Source organism: Columba livia, chromosome 2 (assembly GCF_036013475.1).
Source record: "Columba livia isolate bColLiv1 breed racing homer chromosome 2, bColLiv1.pat.W.v2, whole genome shotgun sequence".
NCBI classification, from domain to species: Eukaryota; Metazoa; Chordata; class Aves; order Columbiformes; family Columbidae; genus Columba; species Columba livia.
Window position 1 is genome coordinate 138,943,495 of NC_088603.1, and position 17,009 is coordinate 138,960,503.

Genomic DNA, 17,009 nt, shown 5'->3' on the forward strand with positions numbered 1-17,009 from the left:
AAATCACAGAGCAAACGTGTCTAATATTATGCATTTAATAGTTTTATTTTATATTAATTTCTGGCTCCTTAGTTAACCATCTTAATTCTTTCAAGAGTCCTCATCTGCTTGTTGTGTTTAGACTTGAGATTAAACAGACTGGTGTGCTATGGTTACAAATCACATCCATTACTAAAATACTGGTTTTATTTTATGCATATAGTCTGCTAAAGAATAACGTGTTAAGCATGAACTGCAGCTTACCTCGTGGCTCCAGGAATGAGCCCCAGCTCTGAGCTCTCCAGCTGTGTGATGATCTGGATAGTGGCTGGGACTGATTAGGATCCAGGGCTGCCGTGGTCTACACCTGCTGTGAAATGTGGATTTAGCAATAGAAACTGTGATGAAGGGCACTCAGCATTTGGTGTAGTGCTTTACACACTCACAGAGAGGAGCTAAAAGGCAACACAAGTTCAGTGATTCATCTTTCCCAGTCCGTGATGGGTTTTGCATAGTAAGGAGACAGAATGAAACAAAGGTCGGCACGAAATAAATGAATAAACAGATTTTAACCTCAAAGAATGGAAGGTGCCAGTTAACTTTATATTAATTTAGTGCTGACATGCATATGAGCAGGGTATAACTGCTGAGCACCATCTTGCTTGTTGCAGAAGGCACTGGAGGAATACAAGCAGAAAGTCCCTGGAAAGTTCTGTGGTGCAGTGGTATCTCCAAGGAGCTGCTCGGTTCCACCCAAACCACACACTGAGGGCACTCTGCCAAATCTGTCCCTGGGGTAGCTCCACTGCTTTATGTAACAAGGGTCTTTACATGATCTGCATAACAGAATGAGAGCAGCATGAACTCAGTCCTTCGGATCATCTGCGTAAAAATTCAGGATTGCCTTCCTCAGGTTTTCCAAAAGCATGGGTGGTCTCCGCATGCTGAGGTATTAGATGATCAACTTTAAACCACTGGGATGAGGGATTCCTGTGCAGCCACAAGGGCTGGAAAACTACTGTTTTTACAAGAAAGTTGTAAATCTTGCATAGTTGTTTGTTTCCAATATCTGGAGCTTTAAGAAAAGCATAGGAAGTTTTACAGACTATGATCAGTGCTGACAACCAGGACATTTGAATATAAAAATATGGGTTTATTGGAAGCTAAGAAGTATTACTACTTCCTTGATGGGAATCTGCTGTGAGTAAAACCAGGAGGTTTATGTGAAATAATTTTGATAGCTCTTTTGTTCAGCCTGTAGGTGGTTGTAACTCAGCTTCAAACATTGCCAGCTATACAACCCACAGAACTGGCAGACTCAGCGGTGGGAGAATGTCAGCTGGATTATCTGGGAAACTAAATTTACCCAGTCTTTTTAAAAGCTGCATCAGACCTACCTGCTCCACTGCTGCCAAAGCAGAAGACTTTGGTGTTTGGAGATGCCTAGTTACCAAAACTCCTCTCGATACTTCTATATTTAATAATTGCCAAAGTGCTCTGAGCTGCCTCATCTTTAAAGCACTTGTGTTTCTGTGAAGAAACGAAACCCTTTTATCCCATTTACAGATTAAATTCTTGCACTGATAGCTTAATTTACCTTTGCTTATCTTGATTTTACAAGACAGCTATGACAGAGGCAGGTTTTGAGAAAGGCTGTGCATTCCTAGCTAATGCCCTGACCATTGGCATCTTCTTCTTTCCTCAATAATTACATCTCCTTAATTTGAATATGGTCAGAATCTCTTGCTTTCAGGCAAGAGATTTGTTTTTGTTCATTCTTTCTAAGTAAGTTCAATGAGATGATGTTAGATCAGGTTCTATAGAAAGATCTGTTCAGGAATTTAACAGTTGACTGAAAAGTTCACGCAGAAATTCTTTTACAGGAGTACAGAAAGGGTCAGGAGCAATGCATCGGGGGAAGAGTTTCACAGGTCCAGCCAGAGACAGGGGGAGAGAGAGTCACTAACAGCGTGGCTTTTTAATTATTCACTTGGGATGGAGACTAGCTTCATTCAAACCCCTGTCTGACTGCTTCTCTCCAGTCAGGATGAGCTCCCCTCCCTAGGTGATACAGTTGGTGTCCATCTCTTGCACATTCTTCCCTGACAAGCTTCATGGACACACGCCAGTGCAGTGCACTCAGCGATGTGATGGGGGAGCCGATGTGCTCCTGAGCAGCCCCTTTCTTCTGCTCATTGCTGACCTTCAGCAAGGAACAAGAGTTTGTAGAATTAAATCCTTGTCATTCACCACTGTGAATCAGAAGACTGTTACTTTCCCCTCAAATCACAGACTGAAAAACATACTTTTTCATATGCCTACATTGAGGGAGGTCATAAAAAATCCCCGTGCACATTATTTTTAAAATGTAAGCTCAACATGACTGGAAAAACATGGTTTCAAAATGATATGTGGAAGAATAGGGCTTTGAAAGTTGATTGCTGAGGACCTTTGAGGGTTGAGGACTCTTGAAGAAACCTCATAAAACTTTGAAATGCTGTGATAGGTCACTGCTGTCTCTTGAACTGTACAATATTCCCCCAACACTCAAGTGTACTTTTGTATTAAATGATGGGGTTTGATTCTTTTTGATGCTGGGAAACTTCTTTTGACAAGGCTTCTTCACTCCAACATGCCTTTAAATTATAAATTACAAGTTTCTTAAAAGATATGGGTCAATCTCTGCCCTCTGCTTTGAAATAAATGTATAATTTTTAGAATCAAACCTGCTACCTGAATTTCAACAGAGCTACAAGTCATATCTGCAAGGCATATTTTTGTCTTCAGGGATTTTTTAAAAAATATACTTCTCATCAGTGTTAGCTGAAAAAATACCAATCTGTACAAATGGAAGTGAAAATCTAAGCTTAAATATGGGACTGGGCATAACAGCTACAATAGGAAGTTTTAAATATATCCCAATACTTCCAAAACCTAGGGCGGGGCGTCAAACTCATTTTTCACCGGGGCCCACATCAGCCTCGTGGTTGCCTTCAAAGGGCCGATTGTAATTTTAGGACTGTCTAAATGTAACTATTCCTACATGTAAACACATGCAAATACATGTAAATACATGTTGAGAGTGTACAGATCTCAACAGCAGTATTCATTTGACATCTTCTTGGCTGGATACATGGTGGAAATCTACTGGTCCATCCTTCCAAGAGATGAGCTTTTGTGTTTTCTGTCCCCATACAGGGCTGCTCTGCCAACACCGGTCACTGGCACTATCTTGCATCTGTCGTACCTTCTCTCACATGCCTCGAGAGATCCTCTCTGTAGACTGCTTTCTGTTACCAGTTCCCAGTTTAGTAATACTTTGCTTTTAAAAAATGTTCAGCTGCCTGTCTGCCTTCCTACCAACTGTCCAATTTTCATACCGCTAAAAGAACAGCTTAAGTGTGGACTGCTCTGGGGCAGAAATTGCCAGCACTGAAATTTCCAGTTAGTCCTTGCTGCTCAAACTGATTCTTACAAATAATACTCATAGATCTGAACTGTATCCCTCCCAATAACTACAGTTATTTGCTCCAGGTAATCTGATTTTTGTCACTCAGTGCAAGTGATTTAAGCCATCCTTTTTGCAAGTGTGCCATCTGGGAGAGACATTCTCCCCACTGCAGGCTGTGAAGAGGATATTCCCACCACTCCTGTTAGGCGAGAGGTCCTCCTCCTGCCGCCCTTGATGGAAGTTTGGCACCACAGGCTTGCACCTGGGTTGGCTCTGTGATTATGCTGCATTATGGGGTGGGGGAACCAGCTGGTGCTGGGCTGGGGAATGGCCTGGACCCCAGCCGATGGGAAGACATGTCCCTCTTATGCTCCAGGGGCTGATAATTCCAGGACCTGGGGATCTAGCTGCAGAAAAGTCACTTAGGAACTGGTATAATCTCCCTGCTCTGAACTTTTTTGCAGTACCTCTCTCCCCTCAGTTTTTGGAGGTAGCTGTAGGATATTTTGACATGGCAGTAAGGTGACTCCACCGCAGTGATTCATAGTAACCTGAGGATTATTTTTATACTTTCCCAGCCTGGGTTTGTTTTTTCCTGCCAACTGCTCAAGCACACCATGGATGAAGAATAATTTTTTACGCTAATTTGAACTGTGATAGCAGTACCATGGAAATGTTTGTCCAATTTGGAAAAATTGCCAGCATACGAGTGTAGGAGGTAAACCAAAGTTACACATTTTGTTCTCTGGAGCAGGAACAGCTCATTTGTGCCCTTGTACAGCCAGGGATTTTAATTTTGTTTATTTTTAACTCTCACTGAAGTCAATCAATGGAAGTTCCATCCCTGGTCATGCTGCCAGTGGGGATAAAATGTAAAGCTGTAAATCTATCTTCAAAGCGGGATTTACATCCTTATGTACTTGACCAAATCACTCCAGTGGATCCTATCTGACATACCTTTATCCACAACGGTTAATAAGTTATTTGGTTTTTTCAGTGCAGATGCATTCCTTCTGTGGATATGACATCAACTAAGTAGCCTGTAATTAATCTGTCCACACTTGTGTTTGCTCTCCCTTTCTCAAAGCAGTAGTAGATCTGTTTGAGAAATGCAGAGTTAGGTCTTTTGTTCCTGTTGGATGATTCCTCTGAACAGAGGAGGAATGTTCTTTGGTAAGATTGGAAGAGCCATTCTTTGTGTTATTGTGTTATTCTAGATGTGTGAAAGGTGATTAGTTTGGCAATAGATGGAGACAGGGACCCTTAGACTCACGTCAGTTAAACAGACTGAAGTGTGAGATGTAACCTGGAGGTGGATGAACCATGCACAAGAGCTCTTGTTTCTGACAGCTGCTTTGTGACTTGTGATTTCCAACTACTGAGCCAGTTTTGGGGTGGCACATGTCAGAATAGAAGACAACTTAGAGAAAAAATCTGCTTTAAAGGTATTTTCTAGAATGTGACATAAAAATCTTACAAACTTGGCAACGTTCACCATGTGGCTGGTCTTGTATGCATAACACTATTACTGGGCCCCTAGATCAGAGGCATCTTTTTCCATGAATATTCTTTAAAGTGAGCAAACACCACAAATTAATACCTGCAAGAGGTAAAGCAGGCAAAATGGGAGACAGAAAAGAGGAAGAAGCAGCAGGGGCAAAGAAAAAAAAAGGATACAAGCAGAACTATCCAGTGCTTAAAGTAAGAAGCTGACTAGTTAGTAACCTCATGTAATAGTCTACACGAGACCTGGGAGTGTGGCTTAAATGCTGGATCTGCTTTTCTGCAGAATTGCGCTTATAAACATTCTCAGAGCAAAGTCTTTAATCAGAGGATCTTCAAAGGGCTCAGGCTTCACGTGGATGCCTGCATTCACATCTTGCTAGCGTGCATGTGCAATGTGTGCCCTTCCTCCTCTTCTGTTAGATTTTAAGTTGCACAAAAGTATCGTGACAATCTGTGTCTGCCAACAAACTGCTATTCAGCTGCTCCAGCATTTCATATTCTACCTGCAGTGAAGTCCCATCCCTTGGCAGTTGTTCCAGTCTTAGTGAAGAGATTATTTTTTTCTTCCATGTTTTTAACTTTCCTGTCTTATCATCTAGAGTCAGCTCTCTCTCCCACTGCTTCCTTGTTTATGCAAGGATTTTGTCCTTAAATCCAGCATTCCCTGTGGTCTGAATTGCCTCGCGCTGCCTGTTTGCTCTGTTGCTCAGTGCTATTTGCTAATCACATTTCTTGTTACAGGTTTCACCTGTTACTAGGTGGCTGCTGTCAGAAGCCAGCTGTGTTGTTTGGAACAGGCTATTAGTGCTGTCAATTTGGGGCAAATACCCTCAAGTTTAAAAATAAGACTTCCAGAACACTTTCACTTATCATTACAGTAATTACATTTACTCACATGTTAAATTACAAGATCAAAATATACATGCTGATCTATCTTACCCAGTAGATTTTCATTTTAAAACCAAAAACCATAGTTATGCTTGCAGCTCAAATACTGGAATTATTCTAATACATGACAATTTGTAAGAGATTTGCAATAGAAATAGACAAATCTGTTCTCAGTGTTCATAATAAGATTAAAAATAAGACATGAAATGGGGATGTGTAATTAAATCTTCCAAATCTTTTTAGATTCACTAACTGGGAGTGTTGCAATGTAGGAAAAAACAGAGTGTTTATAAATTTGCAGCGTTCCTTTACAGACCCTTTTTTTCTAACAGGGTTGATTCGTTACCATCTGACAGCTGCTGTTTTGTGGGTTTCAGAAAATGAGTTGCAGCATTCAGTGTAATTCCAAGGATATGTATCAGTGAGGCAAAAGCCAATGACAATTTAAATCCCTGTTTCCAAGGATATATGGGTTTATAAGCTGATTTTCCAGGTCAGGTTCAAGTCACAGTCATACTGCTCAATGAAGGATGAGGAAGGCCTGAATTCACCTGCATAGGTATTGTTCAAACAGGGGAATGCAGCAGGGAGCCAGAGGCCAAGTCCCAACTGCAGCGAGCCATGCTGTGGTTTTATAACCATACAGTTGCCCACACTAGAAGCCTTGCCCTTCTGCAGAACTCCTCTTCCCAGAGGCCGTCCTGCCTTCAGCTCCAACACGGGCTCCTCTTTGCATCTCATCCCCTCACACAGCACAAGCCTGGCCTTTGCCAAGATGAGCAGGAACTCCTCGTATGTCCCAGTTCCTCCAGCCCCAAACCTCTCTGCCAAAACTTACCAACAGCACAAACCATGCAGATGCACAGAGAACATCGGCCATCGGTTAGGTGGGAGGGAGCAGCAGCAACCGGTGGTTCAGCAGGTGACATTGTCCTCTTAGACACTGCAGGAGAGCAAAGCTCAGCTCCGGACCAGGGAGGAGCACCCAGCTGCCATTGTTTTGCTGCGGGTGTGATAACAATAGAGAGGTCTGGCTTCCTGTGGTTATTAATGGCTTCTGGTGATTTCTGGACCATTCTTTCAATCTGATTTCAATCTGCTCTAATGGATCCCATAGGGCAATTGTGCTCTTCCCAAGCCTTCCTCAGGACTCTTTATGGACACAAGACTGTGCGCTGTGGTCTGTCCTGAACTTGTGCTTTTGCTCCTGTGTCTTATGAGCAGTGAAGAAAGTGAGGTCTGCTTTACATGAACTCTGTGACAAGCACTTCTTACCTTCAGAGAGAAAAAGGCCAAGTGGGCCTTCATTTACCAAATTTAGAAGATCTGCAAAAGTTTGTGGGAGTTTCTAGTTGACAGGTGTTTTACAGATATGATTTACCAACATTAACAGATTTTATATAAACACAAGCTGTCAGTTCATCACCTTTCATGAGACTAGTACTTTGTAGTTTAAACACAGTATTATAATAACTTGGTTATAAATAAAGGTTTTCCTTCAGTATTCACTAGGAAATGCTTAAGTGCACTGTGCAAGAAAATTGTATTTTATATGGATATATTGTGCCTTACTTTTTAATAGTGATACTGAAATAATGTGTTCGTATAAAAATAAAAATATGTACGAAAGACGAAACTAGAGATTGGTCATCTCAAAATCCCAGATCTTACTGCTGTCAAATGTTACAACAAGACTTCAAAATCTACCTCCAAACTTTACAATTGGCCCATTTCTCTGTCGTGGTGCCCAAAGACTGACATTGGGTCATCCCATGTCCCTAGGTATATAGATTAGAGAAAAATGGTCCAGCTGATGAGATGAAGACAGCAGCCTTTCCAGCAGTATCTGTAATGCAATCACATCTGTGATAACCACACTTCAGGAAGATGAACAGGCCTGTTAAACAATTTGGCTGCCCCATGTGAGCTATTCCTAGGTTCCTATCTTGTTAGCAATGTAATTGTAAGAGGAGATAAGGGTAGAAAGAGTAATTAATGTTAGCAGTTAAAAAGATAAGTGCTCTATCACAGTCTCTGCACTCAGGACAACACAATAAACATTTGTCACCAAAGTATACTTCTCCAGTTTTTCAGTACTGATGACACGCAGGCAAGTACTCTCTGACAAAGCATGTGATCATCCAGCAAATGATCCTTCTGAAAAAAAAAAACAAAACAGAAAAATTGAAAAAACGAACAATGATCTATCTACACAGAATAATAATGCGCAACTAGAGATGCAGCAGCGGAAGGTTGGCCACGACGTAGGAAAGACTTCTGTGGCCTGGAGTGGACTATCCCTCCATGTCTGAGAATGGAGAGGGTAATTACACCATTATTCTTGATGACTTTTATGAGATTGCACATGATAGAAATAGCTTCCTGAATCCAATTTTCTCCCCACGCAAGGGCAATCACAGTCTGTCCCTAAATATTGCTGTGTCCAAGTAATATATACATTTATTCCACTATCTATCTGGGGTGTTGAAAACATTGTGCTGCTTCATTACAGAAACCCATAAACTCATGTAAAGTTTCTTAAATAGTGTCTTGGAGAGCTGGTGGCTTGGAATAAACAAGCAGTTTTGTCAAAGGAAAATAAAACGTACCAACTCTAACTTTGCACAGGTTATTTTGCGTCATTGAGGCCTACTTCAGTGAATGGGGGTTATAAATTATCCATGAGCTATTCTGCTTCCACTTACCCAATCTGTAACCATTCTAGTGTGGTTTCTAATGGAAATACATACAAATAAACACGAAAATACTTCCTGTCCACGTTGAGAGATAGGTTTTGGGGATTTATTTGACAGACGACATATCATGAAACGTTTATATAGTAATTAACTAAGACTTTTTAGACAAAGTTTTTGAGCAAATGTGTCTCTGAATAAAGCAAAGTACAACATTTCTCATTCAATATCAAATATGCTTTGGCTTGGATAGGAAATTTTGGCCCTATACCAGGGGATTTTTATCTGGGGACAGGGAAGGAGAAAAAGAAAAACATGAAAGGGTGTTTTTCTTTTTAAACATTGCTCTCTAACCTCCTCAGAAACAGTTGCTTTGATTTACATTGTAATCAGCCCTCTCCGAAGCAGATATTTATAAGTGTCAGAGAATAAGCATTGCTTTGATTACATCTGGAAGAACATATGTAACATAGGTCAGATGGGTGAAAATGCCTGCTGCTCTCCCGAGCATGGAGAAAGTGTCATCCAGACAGAGGTCAGTGCCCTCCTGCTGAAAATGCTTCTCCATAGGCCTGGACTTGCAGCCCTCAGATTGGACCCAAAACTGTCAAGTGATTTCCTTAGTATGAAGAAATTAACTGTGGACTGTGCTGCAGGGGGGCAAGGATTCTTAGTGGCATGAAAGAGGGACAGAACAAGAGAGAACATGATAGAGATTTTTAAAATTGTGAGTGGCAGAGGAGGTAAAGGGGGAAAATCTGCTGACTGTCTTAGCAAAAGAACTAAGGGACATTTTGTGAAATAGCTAGTGGCAGGTTTCATGGCAAAACAAATTAGGTAACACCTAGATTAGCTGTGTGACTGCCTACCACAGGACGTTGCAGGTGCTGAAAGTCGACACGGATTCAAATGCAGACTAGAAAAATCAGTGGAAGAAAAATTTCTATAAAATATTACCAGTAATTCAGTAAGTCCTTGACATTCAAATTTCTGTCAGTTTGGAGAATATTCTGGGTGAGTCATAAATATATATATTTGCACTACTCTTTCTTTGTTTCTTTTATTGTGCTGTCTTGCACTTGTTTCTTCATCATCCATCAGTAATTGCTGTGATTTAGATAGACCTTTCACCTTACCCAGCATAGCTGTTCCTACATGCATGTGCGCAGCTCCGGTGTGATGAAAGCTATCCCTACTTCTTCCTCCAGTGCTTATCTTGTACGCAACATTTGACTGCTTCTCACCACCAAATTTTTAACTATTTCTGTTTCTTTACTACTAGAAAAAAAGCTCCCTCTTCTCCTGAAGGCTGTCAGTCTTTTCATGCAGTCTGTGTGTCTTCATGTGAAGGGGTTAAAGAGGAAACTCTGAGTTCTCAATGGATTTAGTTTTAATATTTTCTATGTATTTCAGTCAATCTCTCTCCCTTGATAATGAGTGTGCATGATCTGCTGTTCTTCAAGGCCAAATATTACCTGCTTTTCTGAAGTTACCTCAGACATGACCAGATCAAATGACCCAAAGATGCAGTTTGCACCTGCAGTATGAACCAAATCTCACTTCTGAGCTGCCTGAAAAGCCTGGGGCTTAAAAACCCTTGTGCGCCCATTGGAGAAAAAAACACATTCCTTCAGAAACTCATGATAAACACTGCTTCTTCCCACCCTACATACAGAAACTTTAGAAACTTTTGAAGAGTCTGCCTCAATAAAATCAGTATATACAGTAACTTACAGTGAATTTTGTACAGCAAATAAAACATGTGCTACATTAATATGCTTATTTCAAGTAAAATACAAAATGAATTATATATTTTTTGACATTTAGAAATAGTCCAGTGCTCATTTTCATACGTAGTACTAAAGGAAATATTTGCCATCTGGTGCCTTGAGTCTCCTAAACAGGGCTCTACTGAGCAGATCTGGATTTCTGAAAAATTTAAGCAAAAAATACTGATAGCATTTCTTAGCAAATATTTCAGACAGTTTCTTTCCAAATATTTTGTATGTCAAAAATTGTATTTTCTGCTAACTCTATTTGGTATACTAATAATCACCCAAAGACATCTTGTTACCCCATCTTAATTTTACATTTTCCTCTGTAATCTCAGACTTCTCAGAAGAAAAGCACATTGTCAAACTTGACAGGAAAACATTGCAAAGAGATAATTATTCTCAGCCTTTCCTGCATACAGAGTGAAACAATCAGCCAGTTATAGCTGTTTATGCACATAGAAATCTACAGTTTTCCCCAGGTGATCTTCATAATATTTGTGTAGTCAAGAGCCCAACAGTACATGAGGGCTGGTGGGACTGTCTTGAACTGGACAGGTGGTCACGCCATCAGCCTTCCCCCTAGGGCTATTTGCGAGCTCTGCTGGCTGCACTGCAGCTGAGCATGGCTTAGGTTGCAGCTAATGGCTCCTCAAAGCATCACAGCTGTGAGAGGAAATTCCACTCCTCCTAGCTGGGTGGATGACAGGAGAGCAGGGAAGTAAACACAAAATTAATGAATGTGACTGCACACCATTTAACCCTCTCCAAACTGCACAATGGTATCAGATAGGTGGAAGTAGGTGGTTGGTCTCAGGCTGGAATCATGGAGATGGAATGAACCCAGACTAGAGGACTGGTGCAAATAAGCATGTGCTGCTTAAAACGTCATCTTTCAATTCCGCTGTCCCTGAATCTGATACATCAGCCCTGTGCTACATCAACGAGAAATTTAATCCTGAATTAAGAAAGGAAAGGCAAGGCATGCAGGAACTCTTAATTTCAGCCTGCAGCTGTGTCAGTGTTCGTTCCATCACCAGACCCGGGGCTGCACATTGGACAGAAGCTACTGGATGAGGAAATTCCTGTGGTTCGGCACTTTTGCCTGTGAAGCAGTCCAGCACTAGCTCTGGCATACTCTCACCATCTGGCTAACACTATTCACTTTGTGGTTACTCTCCCTCCCTTTCTAAGTAAACAGAGAATAGGCCTGAAGCCACTGACACTTTGTATGTGAGCTGTGTGAAAGACAAAGCTCCTTTTGCCCTCCCTCCATTTGAGGTCTGTATTCACATGGGCCTCCCATAAGGGTTCCTGGTAGTGGCTAGGGTGTCTGAAATGTAAAGGTCACTTCTGCAGATGAATGCAACATAATGCACACGAAGCTGTGGGGAAGATGTTGGGGCAAACGGTTCCAGGGATAGGCTGGAATTTCTGCAAATATGTATTTAGTTTGTAAATATTTCCACAATTCAGTCCCTGTCTCATACAGTCAAATGCAAGTTTCATCCAAAAGAGATTTAACTCCGTCTTAAGGTTTCCAACACCTTTTAAGATCTTTCAAATAATATGCCTCGTTTATAAATGGGAAATCTTCCTAGGACAAAATCAAACAATTTGTCAAAATTCAAAAGATCAGTGACAGGACCAGGATTAAATTGCAGTAGTGATGACTCTAATTCCACTCAACTATTCATTGTCACCTGTCCCTGTCAAAAATGACATTGTGTGTTGACGCAATAGGAAGTCTTTTAATGTAAAGGTCTGGAGTTTTTATCAAAAAGCTCTTAGTTGTTGTTTGCTGTGACCCCCTTCACCTTGCTCCATGAACTCTTTAACAGTAAAATCAGAAGTTGATCCACTACAGAAATGTTCCCCCAAGTGATAAAGAGTACAAAGATGATCAGTTGCTTAAGAAGTGATAGGGCCCAAGCATGTATTCCTCCCAAATTCTCCAAGTGCTACCCTGTGTTTCCCAGCACAGCTGTTGAAGAGCAGAGATTTCGAAAGGCCAGTATCAGAACACACCAGTCACCACGAGTAGAGATAAGTCCTGTTCATGTTGGCAGGCAGAATTCTCCAGCACTAAGCAGCAGCTCAGTCCACTTAATTTCATATATTAAAAATAAGATTTTTAATTCTTCGACAGTAAGTTTGTGTTTGTGATGATTTTTTATTTAATCTGATAGATAGAAGGTTTTTTTCCCCAAATGTATCCCATTACTTATACAATAAACCTGAATTTATAGACAAGAGATTGATGAAGGTAAAGCATGAAAAAATATCCTGAATATTCACCACAATCATCAGCACTTACCATAGAAATTTTTAATCTCTAGCATTTTTTTGGCATCATCAAGTGCATTTTTGTTCTAGAAGTGTTAGAGAAAAGTATTTTACAGCTATCTCTAAAAATGTTTTTTTCTAACAAGACATCAACAACGGTATTTTGCCATGGGAACTCACAAAAGTTTCGTACGGCTGCCAGAGAAGATGTTGTTCAAACTCAAAACTCTTCTGTGACAATTGTACCACTCCACACAGTGTAGAACACAAATGGCTGTGGGAAAAAGCAATCCAAAGGTCTCTGGTGACACAAAAAGCTGTCTGTTGAGTCCAGTGAGTTTAGGGTGAGACCCTTAAGAATGCAGAAATTATCAATTAATCAAATATTTAAGTTTACTCATACCAGACTACACACATTTTCTCATCTAGAAATGTACTAAATACCAAACAGACCTAAGAGCTGGAGTTCAAACACGAGTAACTGCAGCAATATGAGAAAACTTGTATATATGCTGAAGAAAGAAAATTTTCTACTGGAAGTTCATGTAAATGTGGAATCAGCTGCAAAAATACTAAGGGATTATTGAAATTATGTAATTCCCCCCTCACCCCCCCCAAAAATGTTTTTGGTCCAAGATTAACTCCAAACTGAATATACAAATATTTGCCTGTGTTTCTTCTTAGGCATATTTCTAAATGATGTCTTTAAAAAGTTCTTCTCTAAACCCAGATTAACTAGAATGTGAAAAATAAGAAATGACATATGCTTATTTAACTGAATATGTTATAGCCATTGGCAAACTTGTATGGTAATTATTTCTTCTAGAGAAGGTCATCCTGTATCATGTGCTTTATAATAGAGAGATGCTTATGTAACACAATTATCCGAACCACTTGGATGACACCAGCTAAGTAAGGACCAGGATTTCTTATGGGTCAGTTCTGGATTATTTCTGCGCATTACATAACAAGACTGCTTATCACAAAATGCTTAAATGGAACTGGGAGCAAAGCAAACACCTAGGACTCTCAGTCCCCCTTAAGCACCCCAGCCATGGGGCTACAGAGCCACACTTCCTCCTATTTTCCTTCTTTCCCCGTATTCTTGCACACTTGGCTTCACTGTGACAATAGGAGGGTGGAAAATGGTCCTTCCAACCTAACTGAAGACATTGTGTCTGGAGCATTCATATGGTGGGTAGGACTGTGGGTTTGATCCCTTTTGGTTTGGGAGCCCCTAGAGCTCTGATCTCAGAGTGTCTGTGCAAAGTTTTTGTCACCAGACAACTATACAGTGAGAAATGTCACCTCCTCCTCCGGCCGTATATTAAAGGATGATGTTAAAATGCTACATGCTTCTTCAACACAGTTATAGGACTTGTAAAAGAAGCTAGGATCTTCTGTCCTTTGGATTTTAGGCATCCTATAGGACTGAACCCTGCAACTTCTAATGTCCCAGACTTGCTTGCTGGTCTACCGACCAAAAACCGAAACATCTTCTCACGAAGATGAGAGGGTTCCAAAAAATGGGGGTCCTTTGTACTTACTTTTTATAGTAACTTGTGAGTGGCAATCTCACACACTCTGTAAGCATTAGTTTTGGAGCACCCAGGAGAACTAAGATATATTTTTCTCAATTCACAACAAACAAGGAAGGAAATGCTCAAATGCAGTGTCTAGGAAGCAAAATACATCTGTGCCGTAGTGGATATTCTGCCTTGGGGATACCACAGACCTAAAGTATGCATATATTTTTTGCCCTTCCTGAATTATTTTAGACTACATCCATTCTAATTATGTTCTTGGATAAGACTGAATAGTGAGTTTCTGTCTATTCTTCCAGTTTCTGAATTCACACTTTGGCTCAGTGATTGTCTTCCATTTTATGTCTCTGGAGAGCACAATATAGTGCCTGAATAATTCTGCCGTTTTATGTCCAAGGCACTTATCTGTTTCCATTAAACCATTTTAGAATTTAAAATTAACATAAGACAAGGGAAAACCACCCTGATCCAGATTTTCATTTCAGTTAGTTTGGTATAAATTTAGTGATTAAATTTCTAATGGAATTCTCTCTTCCTTGAGGTTTTTATAAACTGTTAACCATTCCAACAATAAACAGTCAAAAACTAAGATAATCCAGGTTTTATCATGTTTTTCCCTTTCACCAAAACAGACATAATTGAGAAAAGATGGAAAAACTATCAAGAGAAAGTAATGGTCTGAAATTTTTCTTGTAAAAAATAATTGAAAGGTAGTCTTACACAGGCAGAGTTGCGAGATTTGTAATTATAGAGTAGTGAAGAGTTATTCAAAGTGTTGTGGAAGCTGAAGGATGATTATTTAGACTTACAGTTGACAGAAGATTAAGTAACAGTAACAAAACCACATTGTCTGAAAGTAAAACAGTTACATTAGTTTAAAGGACTTTTACTACACTAACGATGTGAGATGCTTGGGGTCCCAGACAGTGCCATGTATTCCACAAACTCCAAGTGCTTTCTTCCAGGTGTCGTCCATCACATTGATTCGTCTTAACCTTTGTTTATGATCCTGTCCATATTTTCTTTGTCTCACTCAAACACTACTAGGCAAAGGTAGTAACTTTGAATTCTGCTTATTCTGCACTCATTATTTTTTATCACTATTCTGTTCATGTCAGGGAAATGCAAGATCAGGATATGTAAATATTTCAACACAAATATGTGTGGGGAGTAAGACTGTAAAGTCATCACTGATAGAACTCTTCAGACAAATAACCTTGGCCAGCAATAAAGTGACCATAAACCTACAGACATTTTCCAAATACCCTCCAGCCTTCCACTGTATATATTTTCTTGTGAAACTTCTGAATGTTTTTAGTGGTCTCCCCAGTTCATACCCCACATACCTCGAATATTCCTATAGAAATCCATATGCCTTAGGATTTAGCCAGTGACTTCTCTAAAATACTCTTATCTCTCCTCACTTCTTGTTGAACTGTTGATAAGTTAGAAAGTGTCTTCTGAGAGTCCTTGGGTTCTATTGACCGATGTATGAGGTTTGAATCCATATAGCAAGGCAGGGTGTCCACCTCTCAAGAGGAAAAACCCTCACCAGGAGGCTGTTCAGGAGAACAGACATATTTGGTTTCATACAAGAGTAAAGGGAATGAAGAAGCTCACTCATCTCCATAAATCCTACAGGAGACCTACTGCAAATGACAGTGACCTTAATGATCAAGCAATAATATCGACGTAACTACAGTAGTATTAGGACACATTGATCCAAAAGAGGATCAGAGCACAGAGAGAGGTATTGTCCTTTGTTAAGAAGCTCGTAGACCTGGAAGATAGACAGCTTTTCAGATTGAGTCTGCTGTCTTTTCTTATCACGCCTAAGGAAATGGACTCTGAACGTGAAAGGAATGGACCACAGTTTGTGGCTTAGCAGTATTAGAGTGCAGCAAGATGGCTAAATCTTCACAAAGTGAACTTGATTCATTTTCAGAGTCATCTGTAGATCAGATCTAATTATGTTGCTTCATAATCAATTAATGAACATGTTTTGGTACCTTTGAGAAACAAGTGCCTTTTTAGTAACACAAGGATTTTACTAGAAACCCTGTTATTAAGCTATTGATCCACGCTAGGGAGAGGATCTCAGCTGTAGTGTTTTTCGCAGTTTACATGCTTTAGTGATGTGACTTACTGAAGTTATATTGCAAAACATATTTATGATTTTTATTACAGTATTTATTTGAAGTTCTATATGTTGTCCTAATTTCACCAGGTAAGCAGTCTGCCATAAGCTGTTTGCACCCTTTAATTTATTAAATGCTTTTCAATACAAGGCTTTTTAGATTTTGTAGTGAATGTGTGCATAGCATATTGCATTTACAAACTCAAACATATGGTATTAATAATGAGTGATGGCGCTGACAATTTCCTTTTCTAAATAACGAAACTTCCTTGATTAAGGGATGAAGATGCCAAGGTAGCCATTCTGTAATCTAACAAACATGTGCACAGATGTCCTTGAACACATGGTGATCAATGCATGTCTGTAAACTTACATAAGTATAATGTGAATCACCCTTGGAACTATCCCACATAAGCCTGATCCAAAGTCTATTTAAAACTATAGAAAGATTCCCATTGATATTGTTACATTGTGGATGAGGTCCAAAAGGGATCATTATGGATGTTTCTTTTCAGAAGGCAGGTTATCAACTTCTTTAAGAACTGTGAAATCCCCTCATGGAAAAACTTCCACTGACTTTATTGAGATCAAGATTTTACCTATATATGTTTAGATAATCAGCTTTTTGTGCCCTTTAATGACCAAGAAGTGATGTTGATAAATCTGGAAATTCCATCATGTATAATTGATCTTCAGCTGCATAAAGTATCTCTGCCAGTGCACTACAACTGATACTCTTACACAATATTGAGA

At 39.9% G+C, this 17,009-nt stretch overlaps 1 protein-coding gene across 1 annotated transcript in view; it reads left to right on the forward strand.

Moving 5' to 3' along the window:
• The window catches only part of LAPTM4B (lysosomal protein transmembrane 4 beta), a 60,950-nt gene that overhangs the window by 41,027 nt on the left and 2,914 nt on the right, over positions 1-17,009 (forward strand).